Below are 22920 nucleotides of genomic sequence, written 5' to 3' on the forward strand. Positions count from 1 at the left end.
ACCTTCTGCTTCTGGCTGTCTCGCAATACCTTCTACAGCTTGTCCTGCAGCAGTACCTTGACCAACTCCAGGTCCAATAGAAGCAAGCCCTACGGCCAATCCAGCAGCAATAACAGAAGCAGCAGCAATTAGTGGATTCATGGTGAGTAGTTCCTCGTGTCAAAAAAAAGAAATGGTTAAGGATACAATCAACCAATAAATTCTTACTTCTAAGCTCTATTGGGGAGAAGTAAAGTAACTAAAAAGTACAAATTGAAATCAAATTGAAATGATAATGTGAATTGTCCGAACTACATAGAAGGGAATTCCATATCCATATATCGGATTAGATAATGAATCTAACCTAGGAATATATAATATAATATCCTATATATATACATTTGTTTCTTCTATTTTGTTTGCATATTTTCTCATTTTCTATTGAATCGGATTCTAAAATCATTGCTTAAAGTGGAAACCTGCATAAAAGAGGACTCCACTTATAGACATTAAGGATATTATAGTATAGATCTAGCCTGACTCCACCCTCCTTAATGCATATATACTTTGAAAATTCCATAATATAGTCTATTCTATTCTCTCTCCTACAACTCTAGGCTATATATTCATACGCATTTCTAACTATTTTTTTGCAACCAAGCAGATTATCTGGAACCATGCATGAATTGAGCTAAGCTGCAAAAAAAAAAAATACTATTTCCAAAAAGAGTCAATTCAATGATGACCCTCCATGGATTCACCTATATAGGCTGCGGCTAATGTTGCAAAAATAAGAGCTTGAATACCGCTTGTAAATAATCCAAGAAACATGACCGGTATAGGGATTACTAAGGGGACTAAAGAAACAAGAACAACAACGACTAATTCATCCGCCAATATATTCCCGAAAAGTCGAAAGCTAAGCGATAATGGTTTTGTGAAATCTTCTAGGATGTTAATTGGTAAAAGGATTGGAGTTGGTTTAATATATTTCTCGAAATAGCTCAATCCTTTTTTGCTAAGACCAGCATAAAAATATGCCGCTGACGTGAGTAAAGCTAAAGCAACAGTAGTATTTATATCATTCGTGGGCGCTGCTAATTCCCCATGGGGTAACTCTATAATTTTCCAAGGTAAAAGAGCACCCGACCAATTCGAAACAAAAATAAAAAGGAACATAGTTCCAATAAAGGGAACCCAGGGACCATATTCTTCTCCAATCTGAGTTTTGCTCAAGTCTCGAATAAACTCAAGGACATATTCAAAAAAATTCTGACCGTCGGTCGGGATGGTTTGTGGATTCCGAACAGCTATGACAACTGAACCTAGCAAGATAGTAATTACGACCCAAGAAGTGATGAGTACTTGGGCATGAATTTGGAAACCTCCTATTTGCCAATAGAAGTGTTGGCCTACTTCTACACCCGATATATCGTATAACCCCTTGAGTGTTTTAATGGAACAAGGTATAATATTCATATTGTCCTCTGATAAAAATTGAACTTCAAAAAAGGAATTCTTTTGATTCAACCATCTCTTTCTCAACTCAGCAACTTGAAGTATTAATCTTATATTTAGGATACCAAGAAAGCACATCAGATCATAATATATATCAATACCCTCTAATATATATCAATATTCCCCTTCTTTTTTCTATGCAAAAAAAATTCTATGCAAAAAAAAAGATATAGTAAAGTAAGTGATTCCATAAATTTACGCAGTTGCCCAAGAATTCACTATATATTCTTAATCAACGATTTCTTATATAGAGAGAACGGCCCTCACAAATTGAAAATACTAATTTGTTAAGAATCAATCGAATTGAAGTCATAGTGTCATCGTTGGCTGGAATCGATATATTCGCGAGATCCGGGTCACAATTTGTATCGACTAAAGAAATAGTAGGAATCCCCAAAATGGCACATTCCCGAAGAGCTATATACTCTTTTTGCTGATCAAGGACGATCACAATGTCTGGCAATCTCGTCATATATTTGATCCCGCCGAGATACCTTTGCAAAGTAGATAATTTTCTCTTCAAGATTGCCACATCTCTTTTTGGGAGATGGTGGAATTTTCCCATTTTTTCTTCTGCTCTTAAGTCTCTAAATTGAGAAAGTCTAGTTTTCGTAATCGACCAATTCGTTAACATACCACTGAACCACTTTTTATTAACATAATGACAACGAGCCCTTATTGCAGCTGATGCTACTAAATCTGTTGCTCTTTTTTTGGTACCAACAATTAAGAAACTTTTTCCCTGACTTGCTGCATCAAAAACTAAATCACAAGCTTCTGATAAAAAACGAGCCGTTCTAGCGAGATTTATAATATGAGTACCTTTACGCTTTGCCGAAATGTAAGGGGCCATTTTAGGATTCCATTTCTTAATACCATGACCAAAATGAACTCCTGCTTCTATCATCTCTTTCAAATTAATGTTCCAATATCTTCTTGTCATTTTTTCCACACTTCCTTTTTTTTAATCCTACCATTCCATTACGGAATTTAGTTCTTTTTGAAGATTAAGAAAGATCCGAAATAGCTTGAAATAAATAATAATTGTTCCGAGAGAACCTTGTACTAAGATAAGAGTTGGCCATTGATACATGGTATAAACATAACCACCTTAATGAATTAACTGACTTGTTTTACTTATTAAAATAAAAATCTTAAAAATCTAAAATTTGACCTGTTAGTGTTCTAAGTTCAAAAGTCTAGTAAAGTAAAAAATATTTTTATGGGGGTTCTTATGTCTCATAAAAATTGTTTGTTACGTCAGAATCTGAAGAAACTAATTCTGTATGGAGAAACAAAAAATCTCTCATTTCCGACGCGAATAGATTTTTTTTTTTTATTTCGAAATAAAGGTTCTTGTCTTGTGGGGAACGATGCACAAATTTTTGGAATCCGGTACCAACAGGTATAATCCCCCCCAGAACTACGTTTTCTTTCAAGCCTTTCAACCAATCAATGCGACCTCGTAGGGCAGCTTTTGCTAAAACTCGAGCAGTTTCTTGAAAACTTGCTTCAGATATGAAACTTTGGGTATTCAGGGAAGCCCTTGTTATTCCCAATAAGATTGCCCGATAATAGATCGATTCATCCAAAGCTCGTCCTGCTCGTTCCGCTCGCAATAGTCCGATTAATTCCCCAGGCGAAAAAACATTAGACATTCCATCTTCGGAAACCCGCACTTTTGATGTTACTTGGCGTATAATAATCTCTATATGTCTATTATGGATCTGTACCCCTTGGGATCGATAAACCTTTTGGATTTTATTAACCAAAGAGATACGACTTTGGGCTATGGTTAGCTCAGCTCCAATCAAGAATCCCCAAGGGACCCCAAGAATTCTTGGTATACGCTCATTCCAATCCTCAATTCTCCTTTCGAGATTCGGGGATAATGAATCAATTGAACGCGCTTCAAAGATTTGTTCCACTTTTGGAAGACCTTGCGTTATGTCACTAGATCTCGATTTTTCATATATAAACGTAACTAACCTATCTCCCTTGTAAAGGATTTCTCCATAATGACCATTAACAGTTGCTCCTGTAGTGGCCAAATAAGGTTTAGCTGCTCTTATAACAAAGGAATTCATATTTACAATGAAAATTTGACCGGATTTTTTTATGTGCGATTTAAATAGACATACATTTTCACAAATAAATTGTCCAAGGTGAATTATTGCCAATGTCTCTTCCCAAGAATCATGATGGACAAAGTGACAATTCAAAAGGAATGGATCCAACATTATGTTACTATCGAAATTAGAAATCCTTTTATTTTCATCTATTAAAGAGTATTTAAGTTCTTGAAGTACTTGGAAGGTTTGTTTTAAATTGTCAACGAACAAATATTTTTTTAACAGGATTTTATTATGCGTTAGTAAATAGTAAGATGAAGAAAAATGCGATATACTAGCTACAATAGCGCCTAAGGGCCCAAAAATTTCTCGAATAGGAATTCTAGGATTCCATTCTTTTATCGCATTGGGATGTTTTGAATTCTTGAATAAACCAATTCGAGAACAGTTGGATGCCGACAAAATCATCAAAGAGTGGTATTCTTTATTTCGATTCAACAAAGTGCCAATAGCTTCTGGATGTTGGCTAAGTGATTCAATCTTCGCCTTGGAATAAAAAGAATTGATATTGGCGCGATCTAACCTATTATGGGGAATCGGTCCTGCACTTGTCCTACCATACCTTTTTCGTGTATACGAAATAGTGGACTTGACTAACTCAATTCTTAGGAAATCGCGAATAAGATCATTTGCTCTTACCTCAACAAGGGAAGCACCAGCCTTTTCTTTTTCTTCTTGTTCCCAATTCACTACTAAGCAAGTTCTAACAAATTGACTATTTGTGTGATAAATTCTTTGAGTTAACTTGCTATTTTCATGAGAAATAAAATTGACAAGTCGAATTTGGAGATTATTTTCTTCTTGCAAGAGATCCTGCGGGAAAAGTGTTGCTAAATTTCTTCCTTCGTCCATTTCATATGCCACTGTAGGGCGAACGGAAACAAAATACTTTTCCTTGCTCTTGAGAATTTTTTTCCGTTGAACATAGACCCAATTTTTCCTTTTTTTTGATTCCTTAGAATCTTTTTTTTGTCTTTCTGGCGGTATCAAACAGCCACCTAATATCTTATCCGCCTCTTCAGGAAAATGAATATCTCCGGAAAATATTTTGAGTTCCGTATGGCTTTTTTTTCTCTTCACTCGGACCAGTCCGCCTAGTCGACTTCTTGTATTTTTTGTGAGTTGTGTATTCACTCCAATAATACTATTGTCAAGTATCTTTAGGGATGAAGATCTCGGCAAGATATGAAGTTCTTGAAGAATGAAAAAAAACCGATCTACTTCTTTTTGGTATTTTAGACTAAATTCTTTTGTTCCTCGATGCTCAATCAAACCCTCTTTTTTTAAGATGGAATCTTCCTCTGGGCTCTCGTATTCGTCCTCTGAATCTTCTTCTGAGTCTTCCTCTAAAGTACCATATTTTTCCTCTGCGCTTTCCCCGGGGCTGCCATATTCGTCTTCTGAGTCTTCCTCTAGAGTTCCATATTCGTCCTCTTGGGTCCTATATTTGCTCTCTGGGCTCCCATATTCCTCTTCTGAGTCTTTCTCTAAAGTCCTATATTCGTTCTCTGGGTTCCCATATTCGTTTTCTGGGCTCCCATATTCGTCTTCTAGGGTTTCATATTCGTATTCGTCTTCTAGGATTCCATATTTAGATTCTTCTAGGGTTTCATATTCATATTCGTCCTCTCGGGTCCTGTATTCGTCTTCTAGGGTCTCATATTCCTCTTCTGAGTCTTCCGCTCGAGTCCTATATTCTTCTTCTAGGGTCCTATATCTAAATTTAACAATTCCTGAACCCTTTTTATCTTTTCTGTATCGGGGATCGTCAAAATAAGCAAAAATAGTATTTCTACGTAAAACACCCATAAGGGGGATTTCAATCGAAATCCCAAAACAGGATATTAGTTCTTTCTCTTGTTCTTGATGATATTGTAATGGAATGACGAACCTATTTCTTCGCTTTTTCGCCAACAAATCTGAATTATCTTGAAAAATAGAAGGATAGATAAAATTCCAATGGCCATTGGACATGATTCGATCCGACGTTGAATAATCAAGAATTTCCCTATCTTTTTTACCATAAGTATTCATTTGATCTTGATCCTTGTGGAGTGAAAAAGACGCTATACTGGATCTGCACATACTTACTGACAATATCCATAAATGGCTTGTTTTTGGTAATCGGCGAAGATTACCATATTGATATTCGGGCGCATGGTAAACATCAGTACTCCAGTGCATTTCGCCGTCTGATTCAGAATAAATATGCTTTTGTACCCTTTCTTTAAAATGTAAAGTGGACGTTCCGGCACGAATCTCCGCAATTACTTGTTCGGATTTTACATATTGATCATTTTGCACTAGAATCAAGCTTTTTGAGGGAATATTCACACTATATAGAATATCTTGACTCTGAATAGTTACATGCAAGTCTATATAACATAGAAAAGCAGGCTGCCCATGACGGGTACGTGTGGGGTGAACCAAATTCTCATTGAATTTTATTTTTCCATTCGAAGGGGATCGTACAAGGTCGGCAGTACCCCCTGTGAATACTCCGCCAGTATGAAAAGTTCTTAATGTTAGTTGAGTCCCTGGCTCCCCAATTGATTGACCTGCAATAATACCTACGGCTTCTCCCAATTCGACCAGATCACTATGAGTAGGACTCCGGCCATAGCATAATTGACAGATCCAAGAAGTGCTTCGGCAAGTAAAGGGGGTTCTAATATATATTGGTTGTGCTCGAAATGGTTGTGCTCGAAAGGCAGTTATGAATCGATTGACTAATCCAATTCCAATATCTTGATTTCGCGCGGCAATGCATCGTGAACCGATATATATATCGTCTGCTAATACACGACCAATTAGTGTTTGGACAAAAAGTTTTTCCGTCATCCCATTTTGAGGACTTACAGAAATACCTCGGATAGTACCACAATCTCTTCTACGCACAATAATATGTTGAACTACTTCAACAAGTCTACGTGTAAGATATCCAGCATCTGCTGTTCGCACAGCAGTATCTACAACCCCTTTGCGGGCTCCATAGCAGGAAATTATATATTCTGTCAAAGAAAGTCCCTCGCGTAAATTGCTTTGAATAGGTAAATCAATCATTTGTCCTTGAGGGTCCGACATTAATCCTCTCATACCTACTAATTGGTGTACTTGAGATGCATTTCCTCTGGCTCCTGAAAAAGACATTAGATAGACTGGATTAGAAGGATCCGTTATCCGAAAATTTGAATTCATTTCTTGTTTCAAATATTCACTTGTCGCATACCATATCTCAACAGATTGGCGTAATTTTTCTACCGCGTGTACAGCCCCATAATAATAGTGTTTCTCCAAAAGAAAACTCTGTTGTTCCGCGTCTTGGACTAACCATCCCTTAGAGGGTATTGTTAAAAGATCCTCGATTCCTAACGAAATCGATGTAGTAGTGGCTTGATGGAAGCCCAGAGTCTTTAGTTGATCCAGTATATGGGATGTATATCCCATTCCAAAATGATCTATTAATCTGCTAATAAGTCGTTTCATACCAGTTCCGTCTATCTCTTTATTATGAAAGACCAGATTGGCCCGTTCCGCCATACATAAGTACCCCCTTTTCGGCTGAGTAGGATTCGACAATTGCTGAGTAGGATTCGACAATGGGCCTGAGTCAGTGATTCGAAAATTTAATTAACTTAATTGCCTCAATCTCAATCTGGATTCGCGTGGCAAATAATGATGATACTAGGGAAATCGGAATGCCCCCCGAAAGGGGAGGGGCATCGCCGAATCTAACTTTCTTGTTTAGGTAGTGTATGAATAGGCCTGACTAAATCCTTGTATGGCTTCCTCTATTTCTCTATAAAAAGAAATATGACCAAGAGTGGTTCGAATGTATATCGAACGAATTTCTTTTTTTCTATTTCCCATTATTAGATAGTGGGCATAAATCTCATGATAAGTCCCCAAAGATTCATATTGAACTTCAATCGGAACTTCTCTTGACCCAATGACGCGTTGATCCAGGTTCCATCGTAGCCACAAGGGACTATCTAAACTGATTAGTTTTTGTCTATAAGCTCCCAGTGCATCATAAGAACTAGAAAAATGGGGTTCTTTATCTTTCCTATATTTAAAATTATTATTATTATTGTAATTTACTTTTAGATTTGGGTAGTTTCTGCAACTATTATATCTATTTGCACAAATACCTCGACGCTTTCCAATCGTTAATACATAAAGCCCGATAAGCATGTCTTGGGTTGGTACGCAAATAGGATCCCCAATAGCGGGAGATAAGAGATTCATATGAGAAAACATAAGTAAACGGGCTTCTGCCTGAGCTTCCAAGGATAAAGGTAGATGAACAGCCATTTGATCTCCATCAAAGTCCGCATTGAAACCCTTACACACTAATGGGTGTAAAGAAATAGTACGCCCCTCTACTAAAGTGGGTTGAAAGGCCTGTATGCCTAATCTATGCAGGGTAGGTGCTCTATTTAACAGTACAGGATGTCCCCGCATAACTTCTTGAAGTATTTCCCATACAATGGGTTCTTTTTCCCAAATTTTCCTTTTAGCAATCCTTACATTAGAAGTGGCGCGTTTCGTGATTAAATCGCGAATTACAAATAGCTGAAAAAGCTTTATTGCTATCTCTAGAGGTAATCCACATTGATGTAATGAAAGCGAAGGACCCACAACAATGACAGAACGCCCCGAGTAATCGACCCGTTTCCCAAGCAGAGTCTCGCGAAACCTTCCCTCTTTACCTTCAATTACATCTGAAAGTGATTTGTATACTTTATTGTGACCATCCCTCGTCGGTTGCCCGCGGGACCCACTATCAAGAAGTGTATCCACGGCTTCTTGTACCAATTTTTCCTGGCACATTACTAAATCTGCTGGCGCTAATTCACTTCTTTTTAATAGATAGGCAAGATTGTTGTTCCGACGGATAACTCTCTTATAAAGTTCATTAATGTCTGAAGTCACTACTTTATCTCCAGACCTATAAACAATAGGTCTCAATTCGGGAGGAAGAACCGGTAATAAGCACAAAACCATCCATTCTGGTTCTACATTTGTTTGAATAAAATGTTTCGCCAATTGCATGCGTCTAATCAAAAAAACTTTTCTTATTCGTCTTTTTCTATCTTCCCACTCATCTCCACTATACCCCTCGTCTTCTAATTCCTTCCATTCGACCAAAGAATTCTCTATAATAATTCGCAAATCCAAATCTGCTAATTGTTCTCTAATAGCACCTGCTCCTGTCGCAATTTCCCGATTTCGAAATGTTGCAAAGCCTGGGGTAGAAAAAAAGGGAGAAATGCTGTGGTTACAGGATGCAATTTCCTCTTCGAATAAACCTCGTAATCGTAAAAAAGTGGGTTTTTTAGTGCTGGGCCTAGCAAAAGAGAAATCGCCGTATACTAGGCCCTCCAACTTCTTAAGAGGTTTATCTAAAAGATTCGCGATATAACTAGGAAGACCTTTCAAATACCACACATGAGTCACGGGACATGCGAGTTTGATGTATCCCATTTGATATCTTCGTATCCGAGAATCCACAAATTCGACCCCGCATTTTTGGCAAAATCTTTCGTCTTCGTTTTCAGCTCCGCTCGCTCGAGAATTGCCACAAGCGCAAATCCCGCTTTTTATGGGTCCAAAGATTCTTTCGCAAAACAATCCATCTTTTTCTGGTTTATCGGTTTTATAATGAAAAGTAGAGGGCCTTGTGACTTCGCCAACGACTTCTCCATTAGGTAGGTTTTTGTTAGCCCAAGCCTTTATTTGTTGAGGGGAAACGAGTCCAATTTGAAGTTGTTGATGTTTATATTGGTCAATCATAAAATAGAAATAAGAAAAGAATTTATATTTATTCCGATCAAACTTCCTCCCTATTAACCTGGAAGTTCTTTTCAGATACAAGGAAATGATTCAGTTCTAGAGCCAAAGATCGTAGTTCTCGAACGAGCACTCGAAAAGATTCTGGAGGATCCTCATGATTAGGTATTCTTTTTCCCCAGATCGTAGCATTAAGTATTTCTTGGCGAGCTATAAGATGGTCAGATTTATAAGTAAGTATCTCTTGTAAAATATGAGCAACACCAAATCCTTCTAAAGCCCAAACTTCCATTTCTCCTACTCGTTGTCCCCCTTGCTTGGCTCTTCCTCTAACCGGTTGTTGTGTAACAAGTGAGTAGGGCCCAGTAGAACGCCCATGAATTTTCTCATCAACTTGATGAATTAATTTTAAGATATAGGACTTCCCTATTAGAACAGGTTGCTCAAAGGGGTCGCCTGTTCTTCCATCAAATATTCTGCTTTTTCCCGGGTACTCGGGTTCAAATACCCATGGATTTTTTGTTTCTTTACTGGCTTCATATAATTCTGAAAACACAAGTTTTCTTGAAGCCTCTTGCTCATATCTCTCATCAAAGGGTGCTATTCTATAATGTTTCTTTAGCAGATCCCCCGCTAATCCGAGCGAGCTTTCAAATATTTGTCCCACATTCATTCGGGAGGGTACTCCTAAGGGATTGAAGACCATATCAACGGGTGTTCCATCTTGCAAATAGGGCATATCTTGCCTAGGCAAAATTTTGGAAATGATCCCTTTATTCCCATGTCTTCCGGCTACTTTATCCCCAACTTTGATTTCACGTTTCTGTAAAATATATACACGAACCATTATGTCGAGCGGGTCCCTTTGGATCCATTTCACATCGATAACGCGCCCTCTTCCACCTATAGGTAATTTCAGAGAAGTTTCTTTTGAAGTGGAAACCTCAAGGCCAAATATGGCCCGTAATAATCCAGCTTCCGCGATATAAGATGATTCGCTCGCTATCTGAGGCGTTAATTTACCTACTAAAATATCACCAGTTTCTACCCAGGATCCCAACCTAACAACTCCATTTCTGTCCAAATTGCGGAGTAAATGTTCTTCTAGATGTGGTATTTCTTTAGTGATTTTTTCAGCGGAGCCCTGGCTTGTCGTATCCGTCTGAATTTCATATTTCCGGATGTGAAAAGAGGTATAAATATCTTCATATACCAAACGTTCGCTAATTAGTACTGCGTCTTCAAAATTGTAACCTTCCCATGGCATATAAGCTACTAATACGTTTTTTCCTAAAGCAAGTTCGCCCCCAATTGTAGCAGCTCCTTCTGCTAAAATTTGTCCTTTTTTAATGGATTTACCCCGTGGAACCCGGGGTTTTTGGTGCATACAAGTATTTTTGTTAGAGCGACGGTGGTTAACTAAAGGAATACTTATAGTCTTCCCACTACTTGATAAAAGTATCTTATGACTATCAGTAGAAATGATCTTTCCCTCGCGTTCGGCTATAATGGAAACCCTCGAATCTAGAGCTGTTTGGCGTTCCAATCCAGTTCCAACAATGCATTTCTCGGACCGAGAAAGCGGAACTGCTTGGCGCTGCATATTAGAACTCATTAAAGCCCGATTCGCATCATTGTGCTCAATAAAAGGAATGAGAGAACCCCCAATAGAAAAATATTGGAAAGGAAAAATACTTCTAACATGAATCTGTTCCCATGCAATAGTCAAGAATTCTTGACGGTATCTAGCCGGAACAACCTGTTCTTCCTGAATACCTTGATTCAAGGACAAAGAATTTCCTGCTGCTATCATATAATATTCATCTCTATTTGGTGATAGATAAACCACCTGTCTCTCTTTTTTTTCTTTTGCTTTCTCAGCAGATATTTCATAAAACGGACTCTCTATGGATCCCCACAAGTGATCAATTCTCGCATGAATTGTTAAGGATCCAGTAAGTCCAACATTGATTCCTTCAGACGTGTCAATTGGACAAATACGCCCATAGTGACTCGGATGAATATCTCGGCTCCGAAAACTTGCGGTTCTCCCCGTCAACCCTCCAGGACCTAAACAACTCACTTTTCGCCCATGAACAGTTTGTGTCAATGGATTCGTTTGATCAAAAACTTGAGATAACGGGTATGTGCCAAAAAAGGTCTCATAAGTAGTTATTAATAAAATTGAAGTTGAAGTTGGAGTTACCAAAGTTTGGGGAGTCGGTTTCGATTGACGTATGAATACTCTACGAATAGTTTTTTGAACTGCATGTTGTAAACGACCAAGAGCCAATCCGAATTGATCTTGTAACAGATCCGCAACCGAACGAATACGTTTATTTTTCAAGTGATTCATATCGTCATCGTCAAGTATACCCGTTCCAAATTTCATTCCAATCAAATGATCCGTAGCGGCCAATACATCTCGTGGTAACAAGAATGTATTGTTCTGAGGAATATCAAGATTAAGTCTCCGATTCATATTTCGTCGACCAATCCTTCCTAATTCACATTTTTGTTGAAAAAATTTCTTTTGTAATTCCTCGCATAAGGACTCCGAAAATACCAGGTCCCCACCTACACAAGCAAATTGTTGATAAAACTCCAAAATAGCTTTTTCTTTTGACTCAATCCTCTTCTTCTCTTTAGCATTCGGGAAAGACAAGAAAATTTCAGGGTAGGAAACATTATCCAGAATTTCTCTTAGATTCGAACCCATAGCTGATGATAGAACTAGAATAGATATCTTTTGTTTTCTACTCACGCGAGCCCATATCCTTTCTTTTTTATCAATTGCTAATTCCGATCTCCCCCCCCAATCTGATATTATAGTGCCAGTGTAGATAGAAATTCCCTTATGATCTAATTCCGAGCGGTAGTAAATACCAGGACTTAGCAATATTTGATTGATCACAATTCGGTATATTCCATTTATAATAAAGGTTCCTAAGGAATTCATTATAGGAATGTTTCCGATAGAAATGGTTTGCTTTTGCACATCGAAACCAAAAATTAATCTCGCAGATACATATAATTCGGAAGAATAGGTGAGTGATTCATACACAGCATCTCTTTCTTTTATCGAGGGTTCTAGCAGTTGATATCCTTTCGCAAATAATTGAAATGCAATTTCGTGATCTGGATCTTTAATTGTTGGAAACTTGTCAAGTTCTTCTGCCAAGGCTTGATTAATGAACCTACAAAATCCCTCGAATTGGATCTGACTAAATCCGGGTATTGTGGACATTCCCTCGTTTCCATTCCGGAGCATCTTAATCTTAAGTTTCCTGTTTATCAAAGAAAAATTCCATTATCAGCTCACTCTTCATCAATCCCTATGGATCGATCTAGCAATCATGGAATCTATATTCTGTTTACTGAATCACATGAAATTCTAGGGAACTCCACATACGTATTTCATATATGTATTTCATACATATGAATAGAGACCATTTGGACGAAAGTTCGAGTTTGCCAGGGGTACAAATGAAATGAAAATGAATTGATAAAACATTCCTACAAAAAAAATTCTGCCACTTATACTTTATGTTATGATATTCTAATCAGATTGGATGGCAAAGATTTCTCATTTTATCTCCTTTCTATGAATGTAATAAAGCCGTAATATAATATACTAGAAAGTTTGACTTTACTTCGATTTAGAATAGCGTGCTTACTTTAATTTCTCAAAATAATTTGAGGGTTCTTTTTTATTTCGGATCGGAGTAGTATAATTGCTAGAAAATTCAGTATTTCATTGTGGAATTCTAAAATAAAGTAAGTCCCTTTTTTAAGTACATGCCAATCTAGTTATCCACCTCTCCCCATATCCATGCTTTTCTTTTATCGTAATTTCACTTGGGTACGCCAAGATAGTCAGGTTATACTCTATATCAGAGCAAATTTCCTTTTTTTATTCAAGATATTTAATTTAATACTTTGAAAAATTAAAGCATGATTCCCCATAGAGATATGTACATAAAGGGGATCTTTGGATAATAATGCTGTTCGGACCTAAAGTTTACCTATACACGGATTAAGCATAAAGCCATAATATTTTATTATGCCATTGAAGGGGGGGGAGATAATACCGATTTAAGAGTAGTTCACTACTGCAATAAAAAAAAGAGAATTCTAGTTAACGGTTCCAATTTATTCTGAATTTTGCAGCCTGTGAATAGAAATCCACTTTTTCTTCTTTTTCATCTCAATAGAAAGAAATGGGAAGTTTTATTGTGTTAACAATGTATGTTTTAAGATAGAATCTATCGAGGAGAATAATAGAAACTGGATCAAAAAAAGCAGGAATAGATTTTTTGAAAAAGATTGGAAAAAAGTAAGTAGAATTATATTCAAAATAAAAGGGGCTTTTCGTAAGAAAACGTGGATGAATACTTGCTGTTTTCTAGATTTTTGATCGGATTTTTTGGCGGCATGGCCAAGCGGTAAGGCAGGGGACTGCAAATCCTTTATCCCCAGTTCAAATCTGGGTGCCGCCTGATCAATAAAATACTTAGGTTTTTTTTATAGTGCTGATCGAATTCGATAAATTTTTACTTCGCATAAGTTCGGGCAAGAGAGTAACTGGGCCTGCCGATACTGGGTTTAGAGAAACCATACCATAGTTCTATCCTCAAACTAGGGTTAGGGTTTGTTTTGACGGTAGTGGCCAAAATGGTTATCAATAGGGGTGAGGTAGTGTTTCCTTATTCTTTTATTATATGAATTTGAATTGGTTCTTAATTGAGATTCGATTTGATAATTTTAAAATACGAGGATAAGATGTCAGAAATCTTGGTATCCAAAGAAAGGTCCCTAAGGGGCATTCTTTTTTTTTTTCAATCTAAGATTCAAGAAGGGACTCCACGAAAGAATATCAAGACTTACTAATTATTATACATTTTTTTATCGTACATCTTATGTTACCTACATACACTAAAGTAAGGACTACTTAATTCTAACGAGAATCAGATTAAATAGGTCGATCAAAAATCAATTTAGGAGTTGTATTATGGATAAAATCTCTTCATTCTTTCATAGAATGATACAAAGCAAGGCTGCAGGGTTTAGGTCAAAAATAAACATTAGGTAAGGTAGGTATCCAATAAATATTTATCTATCGATAATTTTATGGTATATTCGGGCGTCCTTTGCTTAAAAAAAAAAAAAAGAGTAACAAAAGGAATAAAAAATCTTCCTATTCCCGCTTCTTCTATTCAGGACATCATTCCCGTACTCTTTCTTTTTTAAGGAAAAAAGGGCTATAGTATCTCGTATTTTTAATGCTCTCTAATTCTACCAGAATTCCTATAAGAATTTGTTAGGAGTAAATTCCTTGAACTGATTGATCCATGGCCTTAGGGCGGAATCCCTTTTTGACTCTGTACCCTTGATTCCACTATGATTATTGATCAATAGTAGAATAATCCCTTCATAGAAATAGGAGACATAATTTAGATGGATATAGTAAGTCTCGCTTGGGCTGCTTTAATGGTAGTCTTTACATTTTCTCTTTCACTAGTAGTATGGGGAAGGAGTGGACTCTAGGGATACTACTAATTGATTAAGTAATCAAATTGTTGTATCAATTCTTTTCTTTAATGGATCATTTTGCATTAATCATTTTGTCAAACGTTATTCTTTAATCTTTTTCTTTAGTTTTGTTTCACTCCTGTAAGAAACTCTTGTATTGTAAGTTGTAATGTAAGAAAGAGCCATTATACCAATTCAGAATTTCTACTAGAAATGACGAATGGTTAAAAAAAGTTCTATACATAAGAAAATTAGACTTTCTTCCACGGAACTATTCACGGCATATCACACATTTTCCATTTCCTTTTACTTTTTACTATAGTCTATTCTTCATATTATTTTTCTTTCCTTCCATGGATTCTTTGGTCAAGAATTGTCTTAGATTTTTTTATTTTGACCTGATTGAAATTAAGTGGATGCAATGAAAAAAGAAATTGAATTAGACTACTTAACTATTTCAATCTACTAATCTATTCTATGTAGATTCAAAGATAATATAATAGAAAGAATCTAAAGTGTCGTAGAAAAAACTATATGTAGTTCTTTCTACCACACTTTAAGATTCCAACCAGATCCTTTCATTTAAGACTTGGATTTTTTTTATTTAATCCCTTTTTAATTTCTTCAATGATTAATTGGAATTCCAATTAATTATTTTGGCTGACTGTTTTTACATAAATAATAAGTAAAAAAGAAGTAGGAACTAGAATGAACAGTGCAGTAGCAATAAATGCGAGAATATTGACTTCCATAACCTCTTTATTTTTTATTTTCACAATAACTCGGGATGTAATCCCATGGAGAGGAAAAAGGGGTATCTTGTAAATTCAAGGGTAGGGCTTGCATTCTGATAATACTGAATCAATTCAATATTATGAATATCGGATCTATCAAATCAATTCATGGATGAGAGTTATATTTCACGGATGAGAGTTATATAGTATAACATAGGAAGATCCTCTATCCACACTAAGACCAAAATGGGTTTTTTGATTGGATTAGGAATTCCCTCTTTTTTAATCCTTTTCTACTTTTTCTTTTCTATATCTCTAACCCACGAGCTTTCTTAATCTTATACTTTCTTAATCTTATACAATTTCCCTTCCTTTTTCTTATAGTTATACATACAATTATGTATGTATTATATGACCAACTTTCACTTTCTATGGGTCACATAGACATCCAAATAAGCAGTAGAAGTGAGATGGGGAAAAGAGGTCTGAAATAAAAAGGGAATACGATTTATGTATGGATTCCGGTAAAATACCGGTACTCTATTCCATAAGAGTGGAATAGGAAATTAAGATGAGGATGGTATCATCATAAAGAAAGATAGAGTAATATAATATCCTAAATTCTACTAATCCACATATCGTATGTGTGTCTTTCTTTATCGATTGGGAGTAGTGAAAAAAAAATTCCTATATGCCCTCCCTCCCTCTTTAATGAGAGATGCAAAATAAAAAAGTGAAGTAAGGGTGCCCTGTGGGTATTTGATCTTGCTCCCTGCCCCTTTTTTTCATGGAAAAAGGAAATATCAATTTCTCCATTCATTGAACCCTAGTTCGGGACTGACGGGGCTCGAACCCGCAGCTTCCGCCTTGACAGGGCGGTGCTCTGACCAATTGAACTACAATCCCCGCGGGGTGTATGGCATACCCATTCTTAAATAGAACCATAAGAAGATTCGATTCGTCTTTCGTACTCTAAGAAATAGACGAATCATATACTACATACCCACATATTATATTATACGTGGGTATAGTGAGAGTGACATAACTAGTATGTCGTGATTTTTTATCACTAAAAATGGATAATAATCCAGCCTTCAATAAGAAAAACTCTTTTGTTTGTAAGAAAGGAATGAGAGAGATATGGATTAGAAAAAAAAATTTCCCTTTTTTCTTTATCTTTTATTTCTATAGATCAGACATTTTATTTTATGGAAGAAAAACAAAAGGATTTAGTTCATACTCACGAAGCCCTAGATTTTTGGTTTGGGCCGAGCTGGATTTGAACCAGCGTAGACATTGTCAACGAATTTACAGTCCGTCCCCATTAACCACTCGGGCATCGACCCAGGAAGAATTTATTCTAGGGTTTTTGCTAATCTATGATTAACCTCCTTTCATAATACTCCCTACCCCCAGGGGAAGTCGAATCCCCGCTGCCTCCTTGAAAGAGAGATGTCCTGAACCACTAGACGATAGGGGCATCACTAGACGATAGGGCCATATACAACCGCTCGTGATTATACTATAATCATAGTATGAGCAGTTTTTTGGAATTGTCAATATACTCGAAAAGTATAAATAGATCCAAAGCAAAGAGTTTTTCCAACTTTTCTGTTATGTTTTCATCTAGGATTTTTTTTAGTTGATCGTTATAGATTAATTCTCCGTGCTTCATTTAGTGTTCATACCAAAAATGCATCCATCCCGCACTAAGTCATAAAATTCTCTAAAAATATAGAGAAAGTTTCAAAAACAAAGAAAAAAAGTGAATCAATTTAGTAGAAAAGTACTCTATCAGATTCGAACCAACGACTTACGTCTTAGCACGAGATTACTCTACCACTAATTTAAAAAGCCCTTTATCGGATTTGAACCGATGACTTATGCCTTACCATGGCATTACTCTACCACTGAGTTAAAAGGGCTTTTTATTTAATTCAAAAATTAGCCACTTGGATTTCCCATTATGGGTCTACTGCATAATGTACATATTATATATATAATATATAGAGATAGAGAGAGAGACATTATGTAGAGATTGTATATGTATATATCGATATCTTGAGAGCTCAAAATAAAATTAATAAAAAAAAACATACCCTACATAACATATCCAACTCTTCTTGGTTCAGGGTTTTCCGTTTCCGAAGACTAGTAAAATAGGCGGATTCTGGAACCCCAAGGATTCAACGGTATATGGATATGGAAAATATAAGATTTCCGATCCTAGCGGGAAAAGGCGGGGAACAGATACCCAATAGGATATAGGATCCTTGGGAGGAACTTTTGGTAATGGCCTTGATCCTCTATGCTATTTTTTATGTGTTCTTAGTTCTATTGAACTTTTTGCATTCTTTTAAACAAGAATCTAATAAACTAGAATTGAGTCAGTGGAAAAAAGGAGAGAGAGGAAAGTGTTAAATGGAGAGAGTCGACTAATCAGAGACTTTTAGGATCTTCTTTACATCAGGTAAATCTGTCGGCCCTGTCCGTTTTTTTCTTTAAGTTACGACTCTTTGCTGCTTACTTCTATCAAGCCATAGGGAAAGTCTATGATGAATTTGGAAAACTCATCTCACTCTTACTCTATGGCTCGGACTTAATGGGGGAAGAAAACATCTTCCATAATTTCTTTTTTGTTCAATTCTGGACAAAAAAGAAAAGGAAAAAAGGAATTTATAGGGACAGTGTTACCCCCTATATCCCCTAGTTTATATTGTAGGAATAATAAAACAATTTAGCAGTCTGACACACTTACGTCCTTGCAAAGTAAATAATTATTATTGTAGTCGTAACCGTAGAATAGGATCCTAATCAAAATAAATACATTTGGTTCAGGCGCTATTAGCATGGTAAGAAAAGATTTTTTTTACAGACCAGAGGGGCTATCTAAATCCTAAAGTAAAGGCGAGCGATCGAAGTAGAAGTACCAACGGCTCAGTGTCATGAACCTTCTCCATCTGATTCAATAAGGGGGAATTAGCCTTCTTGTCAAATGGCTATCCTTGACAAAGGGTACCATTTATACCATAATCTACAATGTAGCGGGTATAGTTTAGTGGTAAAAGTGTGATTCGTTCTATTAATAACTGAATTTGAAATGATATACTTAAGGCATCCTTAAGTTTTTTATTTTTATATTCCGATGAAAACTTTAGTTCTTATAAAGGATTAAATCCTTTTCCTCTCAATAGCATATTGAGGAAGAATATACATTCTGGCGATTTGTATCCAAAGACTAATTTAAATTGCATCCAAAATAAAAATAGGATTATGAGTACAGAGTCGCGAAGCATAATTTTGCATTGGATTAAGTATTCCAATTTTGAAAATATGAGTAAAGGATCTATGGATGAAGATACAAAAAAGTTGATTTCCAATCGTAACTAAATCTTCTTAAAATAAGGAATAAGGAAGCCAAATAGCTAAAAAACGATAGTTTTGGTTTACTAGAACCATCCGCATATTGTTTCAGCTCGGTGGAAACCCAATTCTTTTCCTCAGGATCTCTTGAATGAAATTAGGGAACGAAGTAAGTAGATTAGATGAATTTAGATAGAATTTCTATCTCCTACTCTATAAGGATCATCTAGAAAGCGGAGAGCTTTGGTTCCATTCAAATAGAAAAGCTGACATAGATGTTAAGTGGTGAGAATATCCATAAAGGAGCCGAATGAAATCAAAATTTCATGTTCGGTTTTGAATTAGAGACGTTAAAAATAATCAACCAACGTCGACTATAACCCCTAGCCTTCCAAGCTAACGATGCGGGTTCGATTCCCGCTACCCGCTCCATTCTGTATAAAAGGAGTATTCTATTTGTCTAGACATGTTAGAGGCTTGTATTCAAGCCTTTTTTGTCCACCAGTTTCTGGTACTCCAGAGCGGAGTAGAGCAGTTTGGTAGCTCACGAGGCTCATAACCTTGAGGTCACGGGTTCGATTCCCGTCTCCGCACTTAGCAGTCTGTATAAAAGGACTATTCTATTTCTCTAGATATGTATGGTAGAGGGGCGTATCCAACCCTTTTTTATTCATTAGTTCCCGGCCCTAGAGGGCAAAATTGAGCAGTTTGCGAAGTCACTTGCCTTCAAAAAAAGAAGGCGCAAGGCCTCTCCCTACCCTGCAGAAAATAAAAATGAAACGAAAGGGACAGTCTACCTCTCCCTTCCCTTTAAAAAAAGTTTGCCCGTTGTTTGTCTCAGTTAATACCCAATTTTTGGAGCTCTGTTGGCGAGTTCTATTTCTGCCTCTGGAGCGCCCTCTTTTTTTGAGTGGGATGCAAAGGAAGGGTAAGATAGTAAGGGATACGGCACTAGACTAACACCTAATTAATACTTAATTTAATATAAGTAGTTAAACAGTTAACTAGACTAAACTTTTTATCATAGTACTTTGATAAATTAAGCGGGCGAGCGGCGGGAATCGAACCCGTATCTTCTCCTTGGCAAGGAGATATTTTACCATTGAACTACGCTCGCTACGGTATATATTTTATAGCGTATATCCGCCTGGGTCGACCTTCTATGTCTGGGTCGACCGTTTCATTTCATTTTCTATTATATTAGAGTTTTCCTTTTTTTATTATCTGTCAATGAATATTCTAATGGGAATGGAATTTCATAATACTGAAAGAGAAGAGCTAGCAATTCGGAACGCAAATTGCGTTTTAATACGTCTCACTATTCTAATTTTTTAGAAGAAATGGCCTTTATTATTTCTTTTTTATGGGGTTAATAAATATTAACCAAATTTCATTTAAGAAATGAGAGAATTCAGAATAGCTACGAGAAAGACTAGTCCAATCCATAATGATGTACCGGAAAATACAACATTTTTATTATTTGACCAACCATCAGGAGAAGCAAATACAAGGGGTACACTAATTACTAAGACTGAGGAAGTCGCAATTAATGCAAAAACAGCTAATTGGAAAGCAATAGTCATATTTCTAATCCTCCAAGCTACCATCAAATAAAGTTGACTACATATTTGATCCCTCACTTAAACCAAAATTGTAAAAAAATACAAGAAGTAGGAGGGGTTTAATCATGAATCCATTGATTCTTCTCTTTAATTCAAATTTATTACTTAAACCGCTTTTTTATTTGGATATGGGGGTGAGAAGAGATTATTTACTCTTTATTTCACAAGCGGGTATAGCGGATCCTGTATCCGTGTATACAGTATACAGAGATATATCGAAAAGGAACTTGTATCTGATATCTTTCTAGAGGCTAATAAATCTTTTTATTTTTTATATGGCTATGTTCTATTTGTAGGAGTAAAATAAGGATTAGGCTGTGGAGAGATGGCTGAGTGGTTGATAGCTCCGGTCTTGAAAACCGGTATAGTTCTAGGAACTATCGAGGGTTCGAATCCCTCTCTCTCCTTTTGCTTATTGAATACGTTTGTTTCTTTCATTTTTATTTATTTTTTTTTTCTGTCCCTTATCTTTCTTTCATAAAAAGGAATGAATGGCTCGGCTAGATGGAATAACCGAGCCAGAACAGAAAAAAAGTAGAACAGGTATAAATAAGAAAATCTTAGTTAAGAGGGTTCATGTAAAGAACAGGTTCCAAATCACGATCGATTCCCTTTTCAAAACCTGCTGCAGCAGCTCGGGCTCTTCCTGCATGCCATAAATGGCCCACAAAAAAGAAGAATCCTAGAACAAAATGAGAAGTTGATAACCAACTTCTAGGAGAGACATAATTAACTGCATTGATCTCGGTAGCTACGCCACCCACGGAATTTAAAGAGCCTAAAGGAGCGTGGGTCATATATTCTGCTGAGCGTCGTTCTTGCCAAGGTTGTATGTCTTTTTTCAACCTACTCAAGTCCAAACCGTTGGGGCCCCTTAGAGGTTCTAACCATGGAGCACGAAGGTCCCAAAAACGCATAGTTTCCCCTCCAAAGATAACCTCCCCAGTTGGGGAACGCATTAGATATTTACCTAAACCTGTGGGTCCTTGAGCGGATCCCACATTAGCTCCAAGACGCTGGTCTCTAACTAGAAAAGTAAATGCTTGAGCTTGAGAAGCTTCTGGCCCGGTGGGTCCATAAAACTCACTCGGATAAGCTGTATTATTGAACCATACAAAACAACAAGCGATAAAACCAAAGACAGATAAAGCAGCTAAACTATAAGACAAGTAAGCTTCTCCAGACCATACAAATGCACGGCGAGCCCATGCGAAGGGTTTGGTTAAAATATGCCAAATTCCGCCAAATACACAAATAAAACCCAACCATACATGCCCACCAATTATATCTTCTAAATCATCTACACTAACAATCCACCCTTCTCCACCAAAAGGAGATTTTAGTAAATAACCAAATATAACACTGGGACTAAGGGTCAAATTGGTAATTTTTCTTACATCTCCCCCCCCAGGGGCCCAGGTATCATATACACCGCCAAAATAAAGAGCCTTGAGTACTAGAAGAAAAGCACCTAGACCTAACAAAATTAAGTGAATACCCAAAATTGTAGTCATTTTATTTCTATCTTTCCAGACATAACCAAAGAATGGAAAAGATTCCTCAAGAGTCGGGTCCCAGAAGCGCGTGATAAATGCCACCGAAGCCTAAGACTGCGGAGGAAATTAGGTGAAGTACGCCAGATACAAAGTACGGAAAAGTATCTAGAACTTCCCCCCCTGGCCCTACTCCCCAACCTAGAGTAGCTAAGTGTGGAAGTAAAATCAACCCTTGTTCATACATGGGCTTTTCTGGTACGAAATGGGCCACTTCAAATAGGTTCATTGCTCCGGCCCAGAATACGATTAATCCGGCATGAGCTACATGAGCTCCAAGCAGTTTACCGGACAAATTGATAAGTCTGGCATTCCCAGCCCACCAAGCAAAGCCGGTGGTTTCTTGGTCACGACCAGCTAAAACGAAAGTTCCATTAAAGAGCGTTTCCACGTGGTAGAACCTCCTCAGGGAATATAAGATTTTCATGAGGCTGATCCTGAGCTGCCATCCACGCACGAATACCCTCGTTTAAAAGAATATTTTTGGTGTAGAAAGTCTCAAATTCAGGATCTTCCGCTGCACGGATTTCCTGGGAAACAAAGTCATAGGCACGTAAGTTCAGAGCCAAGCCAACTACGCCAATAGCACTCATCCATAAACCGGTGACGGGTACAAATAGCATAAAGAAATGTAACCAACGTTTATTGGAAAAAGCAACACCAAAGATTTGGGACCAAAAGCGGTTAGCAGTGA

General features: G+C 36.9%; 6 non-coding genes across 6 annotated transcripts; 2 read left to right on the plus strand and 4 right to left on the minus strand.

Annotated features, from left to right (window-relative positions):
• The first annotated feature begins 13850 nt into the window (after positions 1–13850).
• Positions 13851–13921, plus strand: TRNAC-GCA (transfer RNA cysteine (anticodon GCA)). The gene has a single exon. It is a non-coding gene; the product is annotated as a tRNA-Cys (tRNA).
• A 2599-nt stretch (positions 13922–16520) lies between these two features.
• On the minus strand, positions 16521–16594 carry TRNAD-GUC (transfer RNA aspartic acid (anticodon GUC)). Its single transcript has one exon. It is a non-coding gene; the product is annotated as a tRNA-Asp (tRNA).
• Positions 16595–16952: 358 nt separating this feature from the next.
• TRNAY-GUA (transfer RNA tyrosine (anticodon GUA)) lies at positions 16953–17034 on the minus strand. Its single transcript has one exon. It is a non-coding gene; the product is annotated as a tRNA-Tyr (tRNA).
• A 507-nt stretch (positions 17035–17541) lies between these two features.
• Positions 17542–17613, minus strand: TRNAT-GGU (transfer RNA threonine (anticodon GGU)). The gene has a single exon. It is a non-coding gene; the product is annotated as a tRNA-Thr (tRNA).
• Positions 17614–20097: 2484 nt separating this feature from the next.
• TRNAG-GCC (transfer RNA glycine (anticodon GCC)) lies at positions 20098–20168 on the minus strand. The gene has a single exon. It is a non-coding gene; the product is annotated as a tRNA-Gly (tRNA).
• An 824-nt stretch (positions 20169–20992) lies between these two features.
• On the plus strand, positions 20993–21080 carry TRNAS-UGA (transfer RNA serine (anticodon UGA)). Its single transcript has one exon. It is a non-coding gene; the product is annotated as a tRNA-Ser (tRNA).
• Positions 21081–22920: the final 1840 nt, after the last annotated feature.

Source organism: Triticum urartu, unplaced genomic scaffold, assembly GCF_056163025.1.
Source record: "Triticum urartu cultivar PI428250 unplaced genomic scaffold, HENAU_Tu73 scaffold2, whole genome shotgun sequence".
NCBI lineage: Eukaryota > Viridiplantae > Streptophyta > Magnoliopsida > Poales > Poaceae > Triticum > Triticum urartu.